The sequence below is a fragment of the Rhinolophus sinicus genome, linkage group LG02 (genome assembly GCF_036562045.2).
Source record: "Rhinolophus sinicus isolate RSC01 linkage group LG02, ASM3656204v1, whole genome shotgun sequence".
Lineage (NCBI taxonomy): Eukaryota > Metazoa > Chordata > Mammalia > Chiroptera > Rhinolophidae > Rhinolophus > Rhinolophus sinicus.
The window spans coordinates 138,224,943-138,249,495 of NC_133752.1; the positions used below are offsets into that span (position 1 = coordinate 138,224,943).

General features: G+C 39.7%; 1 long non-coding RNA gene across 1 annotated transcript in view; it reads left to right on the forward strand.

Moving 5' to 3' along the window:
• The window catches only part of LOC109447781 (uncharacterized), a 424,051-nt gene that overhangs the window by 31,574 nt on the left and 367,924 nt on the right, over positions 1-24,553 (forward strand). Inside the window, exon 3 of the long non-coding RNA XR_012493921.1 lies at positions 14,890-14,975. This is a non-coding gene — a long non-coding RNA (uncharacterized LOC109447781). The remainder of the gene's footprint in view (positions 1-14,889; positions 14,976-24,553) is intronic.

The window sequence follows — 24,553 nt, forward strand, 5'->3', positions numbered from 1 at the left end:
ATGTATACCAGTTCTAGATGTCTTCCTCCAAGTCTTATCTCTAGCTGCATGGCCACCTATCCCCATCCCCGCACACAATTTTATGCCCAGCCACGTCAAGCTTACTACACTTCACAGCATATGATCACTAAGCTTTACATGTGTTTTTCCTACTCTCTGAATACCCTTCCTCCTTTGCCTGGTAAGCTCTTAAGCATCCTTGATGATCTGGTCAAGCATCACATCCTCAGTGGAACCTTCCCTGACCTTTCAGAGTTAATCACACTCTTCTCAGCACTCACTTGGTATTTTGAACAAGGCTGCTCCTAACATTTATAGGGCCCAAGCAAAAGCACAGACGGAGGCCTACATACCACATGCCCAAATGTATAAGAAGTTATAAATCAAGCTAATCAATGGTTGAATAAAATATGTTCTATTCTTCTCCCTTGTCAAACATGCCACCATAATAATGGAATAAAAATTATGAGGAAACATAATTGACAAAATATTAAAGATGATCAAATTTAATTTAACAGTCTTTATTAAACATTATTTAACTTATAGGCTAGAAATATTTGGATGAGCAATAAAAAGATAAACATAATTCACATATTATTATATATTATTATGTACATTTGTATATAGTTATTCCATAAAATAGATTTTTCTTTAGCAAAACCATTTATTATATTATAATGAAGATCTTCATTTAATTTGTGTTATACAGACAATTATGATCTAAAGGATTAAACAATAAAATGTAGTTGTAGTGAACGGATACAAAATAGAATATATCTCTTGTGTATATTAGAGTAAATGTAAAAGCAAAGCTTAAAATATTTTTTGTGTGTTCAAGAAAGTTATTTCTTTAATTTTAATTTTTTTTTTGCCGTGTAATCTTTTTTCAATTAAATTTATTGGGGTGACAATGGTTAGTAAAATTACATAGGTTTCAAGTGTACAATTCTATAATACATCATCTATATATCACATTGTGTGTTCACCAGCCAGAGTCAGTTCTCCTTTCATCACTATATATTTGACCCCCATTACCCTCTCCTACCATGCCCCCTCAACCCCTTACTCTCTGGTAACCACTAAACTGTTGTCTGTGTCTATGAGGTTACTGTTTCTTTATTTGTTTGGCTTGTTCCTTTGTGGCTTTCAGTTTTATATCCCACATATGAGTGAATTCATATGGTTCTCAGCTTTTTCTGTCTGAAATATTTCGCTTAGCATAGTAATCTCAAGGTCCATCTATGTTGTCACAAACGGCTGTATTTCATCTTTTCTTATGGCAGAGTAGTATTCCATTGCGTATATATACCATATCTTCTTTATCCAATCATCTTCCATTGTGTATATGTGGGGACAGAGCCCCAGAAAGTAGTTTCTAGGCTCTCGGCCTCACGTGGAAAGGTGCTGGCTCGGGTAGTACATGGCCGTCAGCTGTAGCCAGTTAGCCAATTAGCCGCTGATATAACTGCTGCGGCTACCAAGGAGAGCCGAGCAGAGTCGAGGAGAGTCGTCGGTCAGTTGGCAGAAAAACGGACAGCAGGTCGCACGTCCGGTGAACCCAACCTCCAGTGAGACCATAGTGGTATGACTCCCCTACCTATGGCTCCGTGGGTGTTCCTTTTTGGCTTCACCATATCCTGCGTCCTTGTGTGGGGAGCTGGAGCAGAGACCCCGCAGGCCGCCTCGCACGACAGTATATATATATCACATTTTCTTTATCCAATCATCTAACAACTTTGGTTGTTTCCTTGTCTTGGCCACGGTAAACAATACTTCAGTGAACATCGGAGTACCTATATCTTTATGGATAAATGTTTTCAGATTTTTTTGGTAGATACCCAGGAGAAGGATTCCTGGGTTATATGGTAATTCTATTCTTAATTTTTTTTTTTTTAAAGATTTTATTGGGGAAGGGGAACAGGACTTTATTAGGGAACAGAGTGTACCTCCAGGACATTTTTCCAAGTCAAGTTGTTGTCCTTTCAATCTTAGTTGTGGAGGGCGCAGCTCAGCTCCAGGTCCAGTTGCTGTTGTTAGTTGCAGGGGGCATAGCCCACCACCCCTTGCGGGAGTCGAGGAATTGAACTGGCAACCTTGGGGTTGAGAGCCCACTGGCCCATGTGGGAATCGAACCGGCAGCCTTCGGAGTTAGAAGCATGGAGCTCTAACCACCTGAGCCACTGGGCCGGCCCAATTCTTAATTTTTTTAAGGAACCTTCATACTGCCTTCCATAACGGCTGCACCAATCTATATTCCATCAACAGTGTATGAGAGTTCCTTTTTCTCCATAGTCTCTCCAACACTTGTTATTATTTGTCTTGTTGATGATAGCCATTCTGACAGGTGTGAGGTGATACCTCACTGTGGTTTTGATTTGCATTTCCCTAATAGCTAGTACAGTTGAGCATTTTCTTCGTATATCTGTTGGTCATTTGTATGTCTTCTTGGGAGAAGTTTCTGTTCATGTCCTCTTCCCGTTTTTTTAATTGGACTGTTTGTTTATTTGTTATTGAGTTGCATGAGCTGCTTATATATTTTGGATATTAGCCCCTTATCAGAGGCATTGTTTGCAAATATCTTCTTCCATTTAATTGGTTGCCTTTTTGTTTTGTTGATGGTTTCTTTTGCTGTGCTGAAGCTTCTTGGTTTGATATAGTCCCATTCATTTATTTTGTTTTCTCTTCCCTTAACTTTGAGGTCAAATTCATAAAATCCCTTTTGAACCCAAGGTCCTTAAGTTTAGTACCTATGTTTTCTTCTATCAAGTTTATTGTTTCAGGCCTTTCAAATATTTTAAATTGTCTACAAAATTGAAAGGCAAAATACACATGATAATTAATGCATATCAAAATTTTAAATAAAAAACCTAAAAATAAAACTGGTCCATTTCCAAAAAATGTTCATACCTATATACTGGTGCTGGGATACCCATGAAGGATTGACTATGAATAAGAAAATGCAGCTGATCACTTTATAGAATCAAAGTTCAAGGCTTGCCTCTGCAGGACTCTGTCTCTTTGTCTCCTAATTTTCACCTATTTAAATGTAATTGTTTTGAAAAGTTAAATATTATTAAATATTTTTATGAAAGTAAAATTATTTGCAAATCTGGTGTTCAATGATCATCTAATTACTAATGTAATAATCAGTATTATGCAGTCAGGTGCCACATAATAACATTTTGGTCAACAATGGACCACGTATACAATAGTGGTCCCATAAGATTACAATGGAGTTGAAAAATTCCTCTTGCCTAATGATGTTGTAGCATTATAACATCATAGTGCAATGCATTACTCATGTGTCTGTAGTGATGCTGGTGTAAATAAATCAAATACACTGCCAGTCATATGAAAGTATAGCACATACAATTATGTAAAGCACATAATACTTGATAATGATAACAAATGATATGTTACTGGTTTATGTATTCACCATACTATACTTTTCATTGTTAGAGTGCGCTCTTTCTACTTATAGAAAAAGTTTGCTGTAAAACAGTATGCTGTGTTACATTGGCAGCAGCCTCATATACCTCGTGTTTACCGCGTCTCTTGATTGTATCGTTTTCTCTTATGCTTGATTTAATCCCGTGTTGTTTTATAAATGTAGTGTAGCCTACATGAACAGTGTTTACAAAGTCTAAAGCAGTGTGCAGTAATGTCCTGGGCCTTCACATTCACTCACCCCTCACGCAGTGACTCACCCAGAGTAACTTCCGTCCTGTGAGCTCCATTCATGGTAAGTGCCCCATACGGATGCACCATTTTTTAAAAATCTTTTTATGCCATGTTTTTGCTGTAACTTTTCTATGTTTAGGTATGTTTAGATACACAAATACCATTCTGTTACAATTGCCTATAGTATTTAGTACAGTAACATGCTGTACAGGCTTGTAGCCTAGGAGCAATAGGCTGTACCATACAGCCTAGGTGTGTAGGAGGCTATACCATCTAGGTTTGTGTAAGTGCTCTCGGTCATGTTAGCACAATGATAAAATCACTTAATGATGCATTTCTCAGAACTATCCCTATTGTTAAGTGGCACGTGACTGTATTTCATTCATTAGTTAGAACTAAGTCTATGTGTATAAATTTAAAAGTAATGTGAATTTTTTAAATGTTGCAAATTGCCTTCTTCAGAAGCCATATGCAACAGTTTTAAATAATGAGCCAATTGGTGAGTATCTTCCAGGCTGCAATTTGGAACATTAAGAGACACAAGAAAATCGATGCTCAGTACTATTGGGAAACGATGTTATTTATGCAAGAGGAAAGATGTGACAAGTTCATTTGTTTTTCTCTCTTACCTAAGTACTTCCACTGCTCAAGCCCTCTTCTCACTCAAAGCAGCGTTTTATCTCTGGCACTGGCAAATGCACAACCAATACACTTTCAGGGTAGTCATATGCTTATAGTTTAAGGATATGGGGCAAGAGATACAGAGAAGTGTTTCCCTGGGGGCCTGAAGGATGTTAGTCTTCAGAGTGATGTTTAGAATTACCAGACATGTGCAGGCACTGACTGCCAGATCCCAAGTAACAGAGTTCATGAGCTCTTTAATAAAACGTGTGTGTGTGTGTGTGTGTGTGTGTGTGTGTGTGTGTGTTGTGACATACTGCCATTATTCTTTACATATTGTCACCTAAATGAAACCCTTGCTTCCTCTAGCATGAAATCTTGAAGTCATCCTGGACTCTTTTCTTTCTCTCACCTCCTATATCAAATGCATCTCCTAATCCTATTGGCATTAACTTCAAAGATAATTCTTGAATCTAACTATATATCCAACTTCCTCTACCACCACTGTAGTCCAAGCCACTGTTATCTTTCATCTCTTGGTGTGCTGTGCCTCCTAACTCATCTGTTTCCTCTCTCCTGCTCCCCAATGCCTCCTAATAATGCATCTTTAACAGTAGGCAGTCATCCTCTTAAAATATAAGGAATATCATTTCAAGCCTGTGTTCAAATTACTTCAATACCTTTCCATCACATTTAGAATAAAATCTATAGTCTTTGCCATCTTCTACAAAACTGTCCCTGATTTGCCTGTCTATCTCTCTTTCTTCATCTCCTACCATTTACTTGCTGGCTGGACTCCGGACACATGGGCATTCTACTGTCTGTCAAATCCTCTCAGCACACACCCCCCTGAGAGCCTTTGCATTGTCATTCTCCACACCTGGAACACTCCACGTCAGAGAGTACAAGACCAGCTCCCCGATCTCATTTGCTGCTGATCCTTTCTAAAAAAGCAGACATTGTCCTTCTCTATCTCTTTACTTTATTTTTATTTAGATGCGTTATCAATACATGACATAATATTACATATCTATTTTTTAAGGCTACGTGTCTGTCCTCAAGATTTGTCATGTCAGATTTGGTCTATGTGGCTCAAGGGCCTGGCTCTGGAGATGGGCACTTTACCCACGTTTGGCCATTTCTAGCCACAGTGATTCATTTGGGATTAGACAAGTGACGCAAATAAGTATCTGCCTAGTACTATTACTGAAACCTTTTGGAAATAAAAGCTGATTTTTGTCGAGCTGCTAAATTGGAGCAATTAGTGGCCATTGTACCTACCAATCTATGGGAGAGACTGCTTGAAAATAAAGACAACATAGAGGAAAATAGCACTAGGAGAAGGAAAGAGAGATTTTTAAAAACTATTCTTATTAAAAATATAGCTAACATACAATATAATATTAGTTTCAGGGGTACCCCATAGTTATTCAACATTTATATACCTAAAGAAGTGATCACCCTGATAAGTCCAGCAACCATCTGACACCGTACTATGCTATCACAATATTGAGATTTTTTAAAATATATAGTTTAAGCACTTGGATTTTCAGTTCAGTGATCCAATGAATTCATTTTTTCACTTAAGCCAATTTGATTTTCAGCCACCAAAAGATTCTGATGAATATTTTTATACTGCATTATTCTATGTTTGCTTCCACATTCATACATGGATGCATGGGTAAATCAGATGTTACTGAAGATTTGGTGCATCTAAAGAGAATTGACAAATGGAGTGTTATAGTAATAATATGATATAATATATTAATATTATGGTAATACTATAACAGAATAATTGTATAATATAATAAAACAATAATATCAAATTGTACACTAAAGATGACATTTCTCATAGTCCAAGGGAAACTACTCCAAGAAGTTGAGCAAGTCACCGGTGTTTCTTCGTGCATGTTCCTTACTCCTGTCCTTAGATATGTGCCTCTTCTTTCTAAATTCCACAGGAGAAACCGCACCCACCTTTTGGGAAATCCTACCAGGGCTGAGAGTGGAGTGAGGGAGAGTGGTGGCTCCAGCAGACAAATGCAAGGTGGCCTCTGGCATTCTAAGTGCCGCCAGGTAGTCCAAGGTGGACATGCCTCTTCCAAATCCAAACTACTTTTTGTGTCTTCCTCCTAGGGTGAGAGGCAGTCACTCAGTCCAGCAAGTGTGTCCCCTTGTCCAGCAAGCGATTGTTGGATGATACACATACAAGCACCAACAATTCTCAAAGACAATGTTATCTAAGCCTGTAAGAGAGAAAGGTTTTCCTAAACGTCCCCCGGGAGATTTGCGGAGTAGTATTAGCTCTTTACCTTGATCTTACCCTTAAGTTTTGTCATAAAGTATATTGTCTCAGACATGATGGCAATATGAGGAGGTCTTAGTAGCGTGCCATAATGTATAGTTGCTGATTCAGTTTTCAGCCTCGTTCCCAGTGACCTAGTCTGAGGGAGCTGAGATGGGAAGTTGTTTACAGAGGGGACAGCTTCATTCTTTCAGTTACAATATCTTTCTTCCTACTGGATCAGAGCTCCTTGAAGAAGTCTACATCTCTCAACCAGAGTAGATAGTTAATAAATAGGTGTTGAATTAACAAATGAAGACTGCCATGGTTATATTTATGGATTCATCACTCATGAGTTTGGTAATGGACTTGATTTATATACATCACTAAACAGAAGTTTATTTGGAGTCTTTATTTTGAGGCAAACTCTTGGTTTTCTAGAAGTTGCTGGTTAAGATAAAAATATCTGCGAAGGAAAATAAATTAGTCCTTAAGCATCCATTAAAATGGAATCGGTTCCCATATTGGCCAGAAGAGGGCAGGGTCCCTGTGGGAATGTGACAGGATAGATATATTTTGATACTGCAGAAAAGTTTCAGAGCATATGGCTTGCCCAGGGAAGGTGGGAGTAAGTGACAAAGATAGTCTGAATGGGGACAAGAGAAGAAATAATCTCCAGAAGGGGGTAAGGTAGGAGAGCTTTAAAAATTCGGTTTACTTTATCCAAATTCATCATTTATTTGTTAATTTATTTCTTCATCAAAATTATTGAGTACCTGCAATGTGTTGGGCACTGCGCCTGGGTCTAGCAATACAGAGATGAACACAACAGACGTGGTCTCTGTCCCAAGGAGCTTCTAGGCAAGTGACAGTCATAGAAATTAAACAAGTACATGTATAATTATAGATTTTGATAAGAATTGTGGGGGGAAAAACTAGGATGTTACGAGAACCCCTTTAAGTCAGAGGAAAGCTCTCTAGGAAATTTGAAATCTTACTATGTAGAAAGTTGGGAGAAATGTGTTCCAGGCAAAAGGAATTGTTTGCATGAAGGCCCTGCATAGGAAGGAGATTGGGATGTTCAAGGAATTAAAAGAAGGCCAATGTGGCTGCACCATTTTCCAGAGAGCCTGAGAGGGATAGTGGCTTGAGGTAGATTGGAGCGGTGGGGAAGGATCATGTAGGACCTTGTAAGCCATGCTCCAGAGTTTGGATTTTCTTGTATGAGCAATGGGGAGCCAGTAAAGGGTTTTAAGCAGAGTATTGATGTCGTCTTATTCAATTTTTAAAGGGTCACTCCGGCTACAGTGTGGAGGGGCTCTGGGGAAGCAGGGATATTAGGAGGCTGTTACACTAGTTCAGGGAAGAGATGATGGTAGCTTGGACTAGATCGTTGACAAAAGGTGGAGAGAACTGGTTAAATTAGAGATGTATTTGAAGATAGACTTGACAAGACTTGGTAATTGGAGGTTGAGGAGGGGTGCCAAATGATTTTTGACTAGTTTCTATCATGAGCAATTGCGGGACTGCAGGGAAAGGCAGGCTGCGGGTGTGAGGAGGTAGGGTGGGGCATAGAAAATCAAGAGTTCAGTGTTGGGCATGTGAAGTTTGAAATCCCTGTGAGATATCCAGTGGAGATATTCTGAACTGAAAGAAGGGCTAAGTGAGAGATGCAAACTTGTGAATCATGCACATATACAAACAGCTTCTAAAGCCATGAGTGTGGATAATGTTAGAGCAGCAAGAAGAGAGAGGAATGAGATGTCCCAGCACTAAATCCTGAGACACGACAGCAAAGGCAGGAATTGCAATCTTTTCATATTCACGCTTTTGTGAGTTAATGGGAAGAAAAACTTTCAGAAATCAGTCGTTAGTGGCCACATGGTTTTTCTTCTTGAAATGGACTCTTATGCACCAAAATGACAATTTACCACAAAGCCAGTGGCTTAAAACAACACGAATTTATTCTCTTGAGTTTCTGGATGTCAGAGTCCAAAATAGGTCTCACTGGGCTAAAATACGGGCATTTGGCAAGGTTGCGTTCCCTTGGAAGGCTTATGGGAGAATCTGTTTCCTCGCATTTTTTCTGGTTTCTAGAGGCCGCACACATTTCTTGGCTTGTGACCTGCTTAAATCCTCAGAGCCAGCAAATGACAGGTCAAGTGTTTCTCATGCTGCATCACTTGGACATTGATTCTCGTCTCTCCCTCTTTTATTTTTAAAGACCCCTTGTGATTACATTAGGCCCTCCTGGATAATCGAGGATACTCTTCCCATCTCAAGATCTGCTGAGCAGCAACCTTAATTCCATCTGCAACGTTAAGCCCCCAAGCCACGAAATATTACACATTCACAGGTTCATTAGATTAGGATGACCCCCTCTTTGGGGGTTATTATTCTGCCTACCAAACTTGATAAGCTTTGTTTTCTCCCTTTGGAAAAGTGTAAAAGAGTGTACATTACTCAAGTCCGAGGAGAAAGTCCTCTCTGATAATCCAAAAGGGCGACCACTGACAAAAGTTGTGAGATTTACTGACGTGTCTGTGTATGTGTATGCACTCATATCTATATTTAAGCAATACACCCAACTGGATAAGGAAGAGGAACAACTAGCTACGTTATTGGTTAGAGACTTGTTTATACTTTTCTTGTCAACTAGAATAGCTGTTCATTTTAACAGGGGTCTTTAATGCCTCTGTCTTAGTCCATTTGGGGTTCTATAACATCATACCACAGGTTGGGTAGTTTATAAACAATAGAAATTTATTTCTCACAATTATGGAAGTTGGGAAGACCAGTATCAAGGCACCCGCAGATTTGTCCTAGTGAGACCCTCTTTCCTGGTTCATAGATGGCCACCTTCTCCCTATGAACTCACATGGTGAAAGGGGTGCAAGAGCTCTCTGAGATCTCTTTTATTAGGGCACAAATCCATTCACGAGGGCTCCACCTTTATGACCTAATCACCCCAAAAGGCCCCAACTCCAAATATCATTACATTGGGGGTTAGTATGTCAACATAGGACTTTTGAGGGAACACAAACATTCCGTCTGTAACAGTCTCTTAGTAAGACATAATGTCATTTAACACTTATTAGAATGGTAAAAAAGAAGCCAAACCAAATCAAACCAGACCACACCTGAGTACTAACTGCTTGTAGAATCAGAGCAACTAGAACATTCATGCATTGCTGGTGGGAATGTAAATTGTGTAGCCACTCTAGCAAACAGTCTGACAGTTCCTCAGAATGTTAAACACAAAACAACGCTATTTCTAGGTATTTACTCAGGAGAACTAAAAACTTATGTTCACATAAAACCTATATGTGAATGTTTATAATGGCTTTATTTGTAATCACCAAAATCTGGAAACAACCCAAGTATCCCTTAGCTGGGGAACGGATAAACAAATGGTGGTACATTTACACTGGGCTACTTACTACTCAGGAATAAAAAAAAGAGAAAAAAGAAAAAAGGAAAAATGCAAAAAGCATGAATGAATTTCTAAAGCACTATGCTAAGGGAAGGAAGCCAAACTCAAAAGGCTACACACTGTATGTCATTTTATGACATTCTGAAAGAGATGAAGTTATATATGGAGAAAATAGATCAGCAGTTGCCAAGCACTGGGGATGAAGGAAGGAGGTGACTACAAAGTGACATAGGGGCAGTTTTGGGGTAATGGAATTGTCCTATGTCTTAACTGTGGTGATGGTCACACGTATGTAGATGTTTGTCAAAACTCACAAAACTACACTAGAAAGGGTAAATTTTTACTTTGTGTAAATTATACCTTAGTTTTTTTTTTTCAAAAGTGCACAAATTCTATAGGTCTTTTTGGTCCAAGAAAGGTCCCATTCTAGGTCTATATTTTTATAGAGTATTAATTTTCCTACTGTTATCTTAAAAGATAATTAAATGAATCTGCATCCCATTTAGCTAATAAAATCAAGGTCCATTATTAATAAAGAGCCCTCTAACTAACATCTTTGTTGAAACACATCATAGGAAGAACAATGAACCAAGGAGTCAGGAACTCAGGGTTCTGATACCAGATAGTCCCTGACTGGTTTTGTGATTTTAGACAAAGTTATTAAGTTTTTTAGGACTTCACTTGCCCTATCTGTAAAATGGGAATAAGGCCCGATTAAACCTACCTCTGGAGTATTATGAATATCAAAAGCCAAACGAAAAGTATACTTGAAGTGCTTGTCAAAATTAAAAGTTCCCTTTCACCATAAAGTATTATTACCCTTTTTCTAATACTAATTACTTACTATTTAATGGTCACTGGCTCCGCTGAGCAGTGAGGTACGCCTTGCCCACGCAGTAACTGATAACCATCACAACGCTCATTTGCGACGGTGCTAGTGTTACAGCAATTCTAACTTACAGAGAAGGAAACTGAAGTTTTCAGAGGTTACAAAAGATGTACCTAAGTCACCCAGCTAAGGTGAGGTAAAGTGGAGACAGAATTTAGTGCTGTCTAACCCCAGGCGCATGGTCATATTCATTCCTCCATCTTGCTTTTCTCAGAGCTGTTTTCTATTTAGAGGCCAAAATGTCCAAGTTGGACTATAATAAGACATACTGGGAATTGTATTGCATATACATATAGATATTATATATACATAATATATGAGAAAGCCGAATATCTACTAACGCGTTGAAGTTTTCGATCAATATATAGAAAAAGACAAAGATGGTAGACTGAAGGAAATCAGCATTTTTATTACTTGGCTGATATACATTTTACTCAGGGCAAATAAGTGTTTGTTCATTTTCCCAACAATACCCCCCCACCACCATTTTTTTTTTAACTGTGGCAAAATACTCCCAATAATATTTTGTATCAAAAAAGATAAGATCTTTAATATCTAACTTTCTTTGAGTGATTTAATGTACTTTCCTGAACTAAATGTTTATTTGTTTCAATTCTCTTTTAAGGAAACATGTGAGGCTATAAATTATATCTAGAAACCACTTTAGCTGTATCCTTGATACATAGTACTATTCTGATATATAGTATTTTTATGGTTGTTCAGGTCTAAATATTTTATAATTTCCATCATCATTTCCTCCTTAACTCATGAATTGTTTCCAAGTGCGTTTAACCAAAGTGTGGTGTTCCTCCTTTCCATATTGTTATTATTGATGTCTAATTTAGTGATAATGTGATTAAAAAGGTAATCTGTATGACATCAAATTTGGGAAAATTTTAGACTATCCTTTGTGACTGGTATGTGGTTGGTTTTGATAAGCGTTGCATGTGTGCTTGAATAGAATGTGTGTCTTTGCTTTTGGGATTAGAGCGTTTCATATAGCTGTACTGAGTATATAGAATCCCCGATGCATGGCCTACAACAAAAATACAATTTGAAATTTATTCAGTGAGAGTACACTTCCTCTGTCCCTGAATATAAGTTCCCAAAATTGTGATGATTTTTTTCTGTAAGGTAATAGAGTCTTGTTGTCACTTTAGTCCCCAAATCATCATCTCTGGTCAGTGTCCTACAGGAGATATCAGTGCCTCCATGTGCATTCAGGTGAGACTGCTCCTCCTTCCATGCTGATATCTCTATTGGCTGTGGCCAGCCTTGGTGACTGCAGGTGGCTTCGGATCCTTGCCTCTTCTCTCCCAGCGTCTTTTTAATCTACTTCTTTTATGCCTCCTGTCTTAGTGAACGGCTCCAGCACACACCTGCCTGGGTCAGAGTGGGGAATTATCTGGACTCCTCTTTCCACTGCCACCCCCATTTCTAACACCAAGACTCATCAACTCTGCTTCCCGCGTATCTCCAATTGGTCCACTTCTCTCAGTGTCCCGACACTGCCTCTGTCCGGGCCACCTTTATCTCTTGCTGGCATCATTGCAATTGTCTGCGAACGGATCCTCATTTCTGTTTTGCCTCTACTAAATTCCTTAGGCTGTCGCCAGTGATTTTTCTAAAATATAAAGCTCATTACCTCATTCCCTGCTCAAGTCATTCAGTGGTTCTCTATGGATCATAGAATAAACGTCAAACATCCTAACTTTGCTTACATGGCCCTTCAGGATCTGGCTCCGTTTTAAAAAACTTCTCTCTAGTGTCTTCTGTGATCATTTCCTAAAACAAATCTACACTCCAGCCCTTCTTGCTGGTCTTAAAAGAGTAGAATGATGGAGAAAAGATTATACACACATACATATCGTTGTATACACACATATATATACATACATACATATATGCACATGTAATATATATTGGGGACAAATATGGTAAAATGTAAGTATATATAATGGAAATTATAATAATTAATAAATGTTTTTAAAAATTGTACATGGGTATCTGATTATAAAAGGCAAGTCAGTCAATACATTAATTGCTTCTTCTTCCCTAGACCCCATCAGAATCATAGCAAGGGCATTTAAAAGGTGTAGATCCATGAGGACAAAAATAATGAGTTTGGAATCAATGGCAAATAAGACACTTCCACACATTTCTGGAATCCAGATTTAGCAAATTTAGCAGAGCAGAAGGACCTGCTTCTTTGACCTCACACAAAGGGAGCTAGAGACAAAAGAAATCCGATTTGCCCAGAGGAATCCCGGAAAGACTTAGATTCTGGAATGCCAGGTAGAGTAGCCGATGGTAGGCTTAGGGCTGAAAATAGGGAGATTATATGGGTCAGTTGACTGCCATCTGTTTCTTAAAAATAAGAGAATGTCAGCAGCCTGGTTTCTGTCCTCAAGGTCAGAGGTGACTTCCCAGGAGACCTCAAGAGTCCCAGAAAAAAAGACCTTCACATACCTGTTGTATGAAAAGTTAAAAAGATCTAATCAAGGAAAAATCTCCCAGAGAACAGAACAAAAAGATAAAGACAGAAAAAAATACTTAAAATATTCAAACAGCCTAGAGGATTAAGCCAGCAGGATCAACATTATGACTCGCAGGGATCCCCAAAGCTAGGCTAGAAACAATGAAGGTGAAGACATTATCAAAGAAACAACATAGGAACATTTCCCAAGATCAGAGTCTGTTAACAAATAATCAGCTTCTCAGTGAAGCATTTTCCGACCAACTCATTTCAACTGCAGCCCCACCACCCAGCACTGCGTGTCCTTCCTCGCTACTTTCTTTTTCTCCATTGAACTTACAACCCACCTGACATACTATGTATTTCACTTGCTTAATGTCTCTCTTCAACGTTGGAATGAAAGGTCCCCATAGGCAAGGAATTGTGTCTGTGTTGTTCACAGTGGCATCTTCAGGGCCCAGGTTGTGCTTGGCACAGTAGGTGTTCAAAAATTATTTGTGGCGTGAACCAATAAGTGAATGATGCGAGAGATCAAAATCCTTGTCTGCCATGGAAAGAAGTCAGTTCGTAATGCCTCAAATTCGTTCACCAATAGGAAGTTGTATAGGCCTGTAACTTAGAAATAGGAGGCAACCCCCTAAAGGAACAACTGAAAGACTTACAGGTGCCTCGCTGCACCTGAGGAACAGAATGGGCGAGTGGGAGTGGGAGTTGGCGAGCCAGTCACTGCTGTTTTCCATTGTAAGTGTTTGGGAACGATTTGCTTTTTTCACTGTGTGCCTGTACTGGTTATGTATGTATGTATGTATGTATTTATTTATTTATTTTAAAAGAGTGTGTATGTCTTAGAAAAACATTTTGTATTTATTTACTGTAAGCATGCCATATCAACAATAATGCTAGCTAACATTTATTGAGCACTTATTATATGCCAGGCATTGTGCTAAGATTTATATAGATTATTGCTGAATGTATTCCATATCCGTTGTGATTTTGCAAGGATTAAAAACATCTGGGTTTAACCTAAAACTAGAAAAAAAAAAGAAGAACCCTCAATCCCAAAATATAAATATTTAGTAACCTAAACTCAATTGAATAAATTCTGCTTCTCAACCCTCATAACGGAGATATGAATTGGATATGGATTCTCCTGTCCTTAAAGTGCAAGAAAAAAAGCACCATATGATAATTTTTCAAATAAGGTTTCAAATAAAGTTTTTATGTACTGGGAAGTTGCAAAGGCACTTGTCAACAGGATTTGTTGCAACAGGGACTGAAGAAAGTGAATGGAAAACTGTGTATAAGCTCTTTTGAAAACATCTGTCAGTGTCATCTGTTTGCTTTCCCACTATCCTTCTTTCCATTTCACATTTTTCTTTCAGTCTGTTCATCTGAAATGTCAGTGACCTTTGTTTCAGGAAATTTTTGAGATTTTCACAACATGAAATGGCTTCTGGTCATTTTGGGATCTCTGCTCTGATCTGCTTCCTTCTGTCTGTGCCTAGGTTTTCTGCTACGTGGTCATCAGCCCGTTGATCAGCGACCCACAGAGACAGTCACCACTGCACATCATTCTTCAGACTGTCCAAAGGTAAAATTTAAACATTGATATTTGTTTTAGCACAATTCCTTCGTTTAGATGCTCCTGGTGTTTAGACTGTGCTATGGATCTGTTGGGAGCAGCCTCTCCCTCTCTTTTGTTTTTGCTTAGTTAAGCTCCTTCCCATGTGTCAGGCTTCAGCTGAGAGGTACCCCCTCCCTGGAGGGGCCTGTCTCAACAATGACGCCACCGAAATGGGCATCCTGAACCTCCGGCTGCTCCTGGAGCGTCCCTCGGACATTTTACTTCATACGCTGTATTGTTCCTGCCACTTATTCTCAGTCTCCTGTGTTGGACCTTATGCTTTATGGGCACAGAGATGAAACTGTTTGCCTTGCTAGCTCCAGTACATGGCACATGGCAGGTGCTCAATAAACATTTGTTGAATGAATAAATGAATGAAAACAACTGTCAATGGATACAGTTCCACTTTGGTTTGCATACTGAGTATACACACGTACCGAGTACGTGTGAAAATAACTACCAAACAACTGCACAGCTGTGCTTAACAATTACTGAGTCAAAGGCTAATGAGTTAAAAAATATTGGCCTAAATCCACAAGTTAAAGGAAAAAGAGATAGAGAGAAGGCCGTGCATATTTCCTGTGTTCCATAGGAAACGAATATTTCCTAAGCTCTTTTCCTCCAGCAATTTGCTAAGTAAATTGAAAATGCACCATATAATTTTATAGCCCCATGAAAGAAGAAAATAAAATGCTTTCAAAATGGTTTGTGCTACATGCTGTAACCTAGCCTTTTATTTATGGCTTGACAAATAGGTGAAGGAAAGTTGTTGTATTTTCCTCTTTCTTCAGAGCCTTTGAATAATAGTTAACAAAGACCACATTGAAAGCTTAATTTGCCTTATCACTCATGAGATCAGGTTCTGGATTATGTAAAGCAAAATGTTTTCAATGCATCCCCCTCCCTTACCTGTGTTCCCAATACTCTAGAAGCGTCCCAGTTACTTCATGCTTTTCCAATTGCTCTTCACTGGACCAGAGCTAAGGGGCCCTGAATGCCCTCACAAATGATATGAAAAAGCTGAAAGAGAAGTTTAAAGGTGGTTTGAAAATTTACATCTAAGGCTAGTTGAAAGATGATTAAGGAGGTGTGGTCCTTCTGTGATGATGGGGAAGTTAGAAAAGATTTCATTTTTTAGTTCACGTTATGTGAGAGGCCAAGGAATAACATATCATATAGACAAAAATTGCTTGAAACTACCTCATGGAAATACAAATGGCTAGTACGAAGAAACAGAATTATTCTACTTTGATGGCTTATGTGTTTTATGTGCAAAGTTAGATTTTCAGTTTATGTAACTCGGAGGGAAAATAGATAAATCAGGATGCCACTAATAATAATTGTGGGAGAATTTTCATTGACATATAAGATTAGACTCTGGCTCAATGTCTATTTTTATATGGTAGTTGTTTCTTTAGTAAGAAAAGTACTTCTTTTAAATAGAATGTGTCTTTGGTTCGAATGGCGTTCCAGAGACATATTTAGTTAAAAGTTGAAACAGTTTTGGTCACAAATCTTATGATGCTATCCATTATGACCAGAATAATAGCCACATTTTCTTTCATTTATCCGTGTGCGATAATATGTGCTATTGCATTTACTTCCTTACTAGCTCTACGTTGTGTACTAGTCCGGCTAGAATTATAAATGTTATTATTCCTTATACTTAATTAGGAATAACTGTATTTTTATATTATCTTAAATCTAAGAAAATACACATCTCCCACATATATTTAATGTAAGGTTTTATATATATATATATATATATATATATATATATATATATATATATATCCATATACATACACAAATATATGGAGATGGAGAGAGATATAGATACAGCTGTAGGTGTAGATATAGATATAGATGATATAGATATCTGCAGTGACTGAAATAGACAAACTTTCTCATGAAACTCCACTGCTGAGTATGAGGTTGCTATTTTGCTATTTGTTAGTTTCAAACTCCAGTAAGTTCTATCAGCAGCAGTTCAAGGAAGTTCCTTGTTTCTTTAACCTGGAAATATAATAGGAAGCTGTGCATACGTGAGATATGGATGAGCCAGGAAAGGTTCCCCCCATCCAGTACGGTTTCCTTTCCAGGCCCTCATTCTGAATTCTCACCACTTGGAAATAATTCCTTTGTGTTTAGGCTTTCTGGACATGTCAGTGTCACAGAATCCTAGAAGTTTAAAGCTAAGAGGAATATTAAACATCTCATTCAATCACCATCCTCCGCCTGTAGGTAAGGAAAATGAACCTCAGAGCTTTGTCCAAGGTCTCATGCTCTGAGAGTTATAGGATCAAAACTAGAAGCAAGGCCTTCTGAAGGTCAGTTCTGCTGTCTTTCACTATGTTCCTTCATTTATTCACTCGTTATGGCATAGTCAGGATACTTCTGGGGGAAAGTGAGAAAAACCCAACTCTGACACACTTCAAGAAGAGAACACGCTTCATTAGCCTTCAGGCACAATTAGGATCCAGTGGCTCAAATAATGTCTTCAACACTTGCTCTGTCTCCAGTCTTGTCTCTGCTTTCCTCTATGCTAGCTTCATTCTCATCCCATTCTGTGGCAACAGGCCTTGCTCCTCACCACCTTTCCCTTAGAAGTCACAGGAATGCATCCTACTAGTTTCAATTCTACCAGAGTGAGGAAGGCTCCCTTTGCTAGTTAGTCCCATTAAAAGGCTGACATTAAATCTCCTGGGTTTGCCTTGGGTTATGTACCTGTGCTTAAACCAATCAGAGGATCAGACATGGCCTAAGTCACATACCCTCCTCTGCCACCAGTGAGTGGATGGTAGCTCCAGCTGAATCTCATGGGCTGAGAGGGAAGGAGAGGAATTTCTTTATTTAAAAATAAATTAATTAATTAATAAAAATGGAGCACTGTTACCAGAGGAAGGGAAAATAGATGCTGAGCCATTTAAAACAGCCACTGTCTGCTTCTAGTGCATACTGCATCTGGGACACTGTGCTGTTTGTCTGTGTAGCCTCTATTGTTAATTCATTTGTTTATCAGATTTTTTTTTTCTTTTTTCAAAATGAATGTGCTGGCCGCAAGCCGAACCTACAGAAACAGGGTAGAGGAGAGATTATGGTGGATGTATTGAGGGAGTGATGGGTTAGCGACAGGGAGTGCTTTGGACTATACAGCCCTGGATAGCAGAGGGAAAGTCAATTCTAAATGAAGGTCAGTGGGCTGTCAGAAGACGAGAGTGATCTGGAGAACAGGCCACATGAGAGTCTGCCAGAAACACTTTATCTGCTCAGCCCAGGGAAGACTGGTCATTCATTCATTTACTGCAGCACTTTTGGAAGGGCCACTATGGCCAGTGACTGTGCCAAGTGCTAGGAGTCCAAAGGTGGCAAGACAGGTCTTCCCTCGCCTTCACAGGAGAGGTGGAGGGGGTCACATTACACAAAGATGAATGACAGTTGCAGTAATTGCTGCCAGCGAGAAGTTCAGACTGTCACAAGAGAATATGCATTAGAGAACTTGGGTGGAGGTGAAGATGCGGCAGTGAGAAAGGCAGAGAGGGTCCCTTAGAGAGTGGGGCATTTAAACAGAGACATGAAGAACGAGGAGGAGGTTTACTAGCGGGGAAGAGGGGCCAGGAGAAGGGAAAGAATTCCAGGTGGAGGGTATTAGAGCCTGGGGGAAAGTGCTCAAGGCTACAGACAAGAGAATGGTGCATTCTAAGCCATCCTAGGAAGGCAGGCCAGTGAGGTGGGAGGGAACAGAGTGAGGAAGGCCCGGGAGAGTCATGCTGGAGAAAGAAGCAGGAGCCAGGCTTCGCCATGTGATTCGGGCCATAGGAGAGCATTAGATTTGTGATTTGAGTCTTGCTGTGGGTAGAGAAAGAATTGGAGTGGGACGACACAGACAGAGTGTAGAACAGGTGATGGTGGCTTGGATTATCGTAGTGGCAACAGAGATGGAGAGCAAGCAGCCACATTCAAAAGGTGTTTGAATTTCTTAGTGTTGTAAAGATGACTTCTGCAATAGTTGGACAGGCAGTACAACCGACCTGTGGATCGGTGGAAGTTTCATATTTTCATTAGCTGGTTGAATTGTAGGTTTTATTTTCCATGACAGTATTAAATAGGCTGGGGATTAGGCTGAACATAATTTTTTTATAGCTAAGGGTCTCCCATTGTAATAAATAATGACCATATATCAGCCTGCCGAGTGCTTGATTTAAGAGTACAAGACCATAGGGAACTTTGCTGAGCCTACAGATTTGGTGACTGAACTAAAGATAAAGAAATGAGACTTTAAACTCTGGTGGCCCTGTAGAATGTTCTGGGTCCTACCACCAGCTTGCTTGCTGTAGCTTTGATAATCCCTTAAATCTGTTACAGCTCATATTCTTCTGAAATATATTGTTGGGTTGATAAATGGGACGAACAGCCAGGTTCAGATGCTTTGCATTGTGAAGAATTCCAATTGATGGGGGACAAAGTCTCTGAGGCTGAATGTGCTGTTATTACTGTGGTCCCCTGAAAAACCAACTTTGCAAAATTGAATTTGAGCCTGGGAAGCTAGAATTAAATATGCCGGGGATGTACACCCAAGAGAAGGTTTATACAGCACAGCAATTGCACAGGATACTCTACAGATGTGCATTAGTCTGGAGGTAAGAGAGTGGAGCTAGAGGCGGGGAACCTGAGATTACATTATGGCTCTACCATTTACCAGCTCTGTCTCCCCATGCCAGTCATTTACACTCTCTGAGCTTCAGTTAATGCACCTGTAAAGTAAATATAATAATAATAATAATAATAATACCTGCTATATCACCCAGCACGGCACTGAAGATGAAAAGAAATGAAATTTGTGAATGTGCTTTGTAAGCAAAAATGAGGATGCAATAAGCACTGCCATTATTTACTCCAGACAAGATAGGCTAAATTGTGCCATGGTAAGAAACAACATCTCAGTGTTTTAAAATAAGGTTTCTTTTTTGCCCCGTGAAGTCCACTGCCGTATGGGCAACATTTAGGGTATTTGCCTTCTATTCATGTTGATTATAAAATATGTGGCTTTATGGAGGCTTTTTCACACTGACCTCACCTTACTTTCTGGTTATATGGTGAGCCCTGCTGGCTGTGCCACTGTAACTCGCAGTGCTGTCTTTTCTCCTCTCCTGGGTCCATTTTCCTTTTGGCAAGCATACTTGGGAGTTGTCACTGGGACATCACCCATTTCATGTTTCACATGGGTCTGGCCCTTCCCCCACCCCTTACAGAGGTCCCCCGTTCTTGACCGGCTCTGGGGATATATATATATGACCCACCTGACTAGTGTTTTCCTTCCTCTGGCCAGAATCACTGGTGGAATGAGTGGGCTGTGATCCAGGCTGGCCCAACAATATTGAACCCTCAGATTTTGTTGGCAATATTGAAGAAAAAGTATCTTTTCACAGAGGTTTCGAGGCCAAGAGGCTGAATGTCTAGGATTTCCACTAGCTACCTTGCCACCACTAGGGGGGAATCGATCAGAGATTGACCCTAAGAAATAGAAAAGCAGAACTGAGGCCAATACAATGTCAGGCTCCTGGACACATTCTTTGGGTTTCAAATCATGCCTCAAGATCCAGCATCCTGGACTTCTCGGCTCTATCAGCTAATTATTATGTTGTTGTTTTTTTTGTTTTTTGGAGTAAGCCATTTCTTACTGTGGCTGAAGAAGCCCTGGCTGATACCGCCATTCATCTCCAATAAAAGTGTTGCCAGCCTGGTCAAGGACACGCCAGTGCAGGTGAAGACAGGCAGGCAGCCCCCTCATCCCATCCCCATTCCGATCCGTCATCAAGGAAAATCAAAGATGTAAGCAATCATCTTGTTTCCTCTCCTTTTCACTTCTAGTATTGTACTCTGTGGTGCATTACTCTTCATCCAAGGAGACTAACATCTGCAGGTGACCAAAGAGAAACCGAAGGGGAAATAAGATTTATTGGAAGAGGACGGGGAAGAAGAGAACAATGAGGCGGCCTAAGGCTCACTGATAAGATGAGGGGCAAAAACCAGCTGCAGAAGTGCGTTTAGTTCAGCTCCATAAGGTGGATGGGCTACAGGCGGAGGCAGGAGCCTGAAGGGTAACAGGAGTCAGGTGCTGAGCCACCAGGAGAAGGACCACCACGCAGCTCCATACTCCAACATGTGGTCCTTTCAACCAAGGCCAAAGTCAGGAGCCTAGAGCAACCAGGGCTGAGGGCTGGACTGAATGGCGGAAAGTGAACGTCCCCACAAGCAAATAAAGCTGTGTAGCATCAGGGACCCCTACACTGTCACTGTAATGGAAGCAATTTGCATTTAGCTGATTTTTCAGGGGTAACTCCCTTGAGTAACCAAATCCACTGAGATCAAACACTGCAAACCATAATGGAAAAAGGAATCTATGCATATATTAATGATTTTCATGCATGGAATGTACGATCAAAATGGGGTTTGAAACCCTCATACCTTTGACCATGATCTGTGAATATCCCTGTGTGACAAAGATAAAAAAATGACAGAAACTAGAGCAGCCAGAGGCAGGACAACAGAAATAATCACTAACACTATATAGCACCTTCTATATGCCAAGGGCTTTTAAGCATTTCACACGTATTGATATATTTCACCACACTTTAGGTAGATGCAGTTATTATTTCTATTTAAAAATGAAAAAATCCATCTCAGAAAGGTTACATGACTTGCCCAAGGTCCCCAGCTAGTTAGTGGTAGAGCCAGGATTCAAACCCAGGCAGTCTGCTTTGAGTCCACACCTTTCGCCACACCGTCATATGGTACAATGGGATATCCTGTCCAGTGTGCCTAGGCGCTGACGAGTAACAGCTCAAGGATGACCTTCCCAAACTCTAAGAGTTACACTTGTTCAATAAAAAGTCATCGTATGTAAGTAAAACTCGGTAAGAAGTGCCTTCATTCTGCCCTCTTCTCCACTCTTGGGCTTCCTTTTGTTTCACTTCTCTGAAGTTTCATTCACTCATCTGTAGTCTGAGCCTGCGTCATGTCTCGCTGACTGGAATGTTCCTCTTTAGCTCTGTTTCTTCCTGCCCATACTCCTCCGCCACTTCCCATTCCTGAATTCAGCAGAGTCGAGTACCCTAGCCCTGCTGAAAAGCAGCCCCCATCCCCTCATAGAAATGCTGCCTTGGCAGAGACGCATTGTCCGTGCAGGAGACCTCAGTGACGGTGATACGGAAGTCTTTTTGTGAGGGTCTGCAGCTCGTCCCTGCTACTGGCAGAATTCAGGATGCCTCCAACCTCGTTCAGGGTAACTCAGTAAGGTTATATTCACACAGCTCTCCATCAGGTGCAGCTCCCTTATGAGAAGTTTTGGCTCTCTGTGGGCATGGATGAAGTCTCATTGACCTTTACTGCCCCAAACAATATCCTGTACATCCTAGAGGCCCCACAGTGATTTGAACTTAAGTTTAAAGCTAAGAGATTCCTTCACATAATAATTTCATCAGTGCACTGCTTATTGTGTGAAAGCAATAGTTTAATTTTTCTAAAATTAAAAAGAAAAACGAATTCAGAGATCATTTAGTGACAACTCCAAAATATGGTAAAAATTTTATCTTAGTCATCAACTTACCCTCTTCTGGACATAACATATCCTTTTTGATTCTTTCTTTTTCAAGCCAAAGTTTCTCTCTTGGTTTGTTTATTTTCAGGAAGTAATTTCTTCTTATGTGCTTTTCTATATTAATAAAAATGAACAGACCGAATATGGGTTATATTAAATACATCTGGCCTGTCTCCCTCTTGGTAGGCTAAACTAATGATCCACCCCAGCAGGAAATGGCTTTCCCTCCTCTGAATTCTTGAAACTTGTTGCCTAAACAATTTACTTCATCCTTTTCGCATGCTGCCTGTATTTCTCTACTTGCATAATTTTCTCCAAGGAGGTAAACTTTTGAAGGGCCTCTTGGTCTGGGGCTGAACACAAGGTAGGCACTCACAAAATATAGGCTGTGAAAATAAATGAAGAAGTGAAATAATAAACTGGACAATAAGTTTCCAGACAAAAAAATGTCTTAATATGGACAACTCCTTCCTAAGACGCTAAATGAAGAAGTTTTAGTGACAACATGGCAGCACAAACCAGAACATTATAGTTTTTTAAAAAAACTATTAATAATCAACAATTGAGGTGGAAAGATGCTCTTGAACTTGGTGGAAGAATTCTGACTCTGCTTATGCTGTTTATAATAGACTCCTACTTAGTAGAAACGTTGTGCTTTTCATTTCTTATTCTTTTAACCAAAACTTTTGGATCTCCCTGCAAGTGTTACTTGAAAGATAACGGGTAAACGAGTTACTTCCCTTACAAACTTTATCGATACGAACCTTAAGTAGAAATTTTCTAGTTTTAAACTACAGACTGTTCTTCCTTTGTATTTCTTCTAGGTTGGCTTTGTGGAATTAAATGTCAGACCCTGAAAGGTGAATTTATGGCAGTTGGTTTAATACGTATGATACTTTAAAGCTTTTATGACAGTGAGTGTAAAGTCTGGGCACATAATGTGTGTGTGGGGGGGTGACAAAATGACGTGTGAATATTTGTCTCCTTGATCTGTTTTGACCAAACATTATTATTGATCGGAGTTATGACAAAGAGGAGGAATCAAAACACATGGGGATCACAGAGGCTGTTATGTTTATTGTGCAGAACAGACAGTGATAATCCACTAGAGGAATATTTTCCACAAGCAAGCGATTCAAAGTACAATCATAGACAGCAACTCTACATGAAGAACAAAGAATAAAGTTAGAAGACACTCAAAGGAACAGGGAGAAAGTCAACTGCAGTTAAACGTCTTGATACTTTCTTTTCTCCTGCAAACATGCAGAAATGGTAAAAGTTAAATGTCCAGTCTTACTTAGCCGAGACCAACAACAGCAAAGAACAGTCTTATAAAATTTATCTCCCACAAAAATAAACTATATATATAAAAATTTTATGATGTTCTTACTGTTCCATTGGCCACAAGCTTTTTTTTTTTTTTTCAGTATGAAAAATGAGGTATACTGGGGCTTAAGAGGTAGTAGTGTGTTTTGATTGTACAACGTAGAGGAAATAAAAGAGTAACTTCATCAGAGATGGAAATCGCTTGGTGCTCCAAGTTTGGCCAACACGAGCAACTGTGTCAGTTTTACAGGCTGGCCAATGAGGTTTCAAAAAGGCCCAACCAAAGTTATGGAATGGGACTTTAATTTTTATTAGCCACTGTGTATTTGCTTATTTAACGCATAGTTAGCAGTAATGTTGAGTTTCAATTCTCTCCATAGCTCCTTTGGTGATTCGCAACAGTGAGCGATTTGCCAGTCTCAGAGAGGGATGTGGGCTTGGAAGCTACCTCCCTGAAGTGGCTGGAAGAGAGATGGTTTTGAGTTTCGTTTGGCTTCAGAATGAAAAGCCACACTGACACAGCCCTCATGAGAAACTACCTCCTGGCCCAGTTGATAATAATACCATGTTAAAAAGTCAGCACACTCACTAGGAGAGAAAGGAATAAACACTCTACATA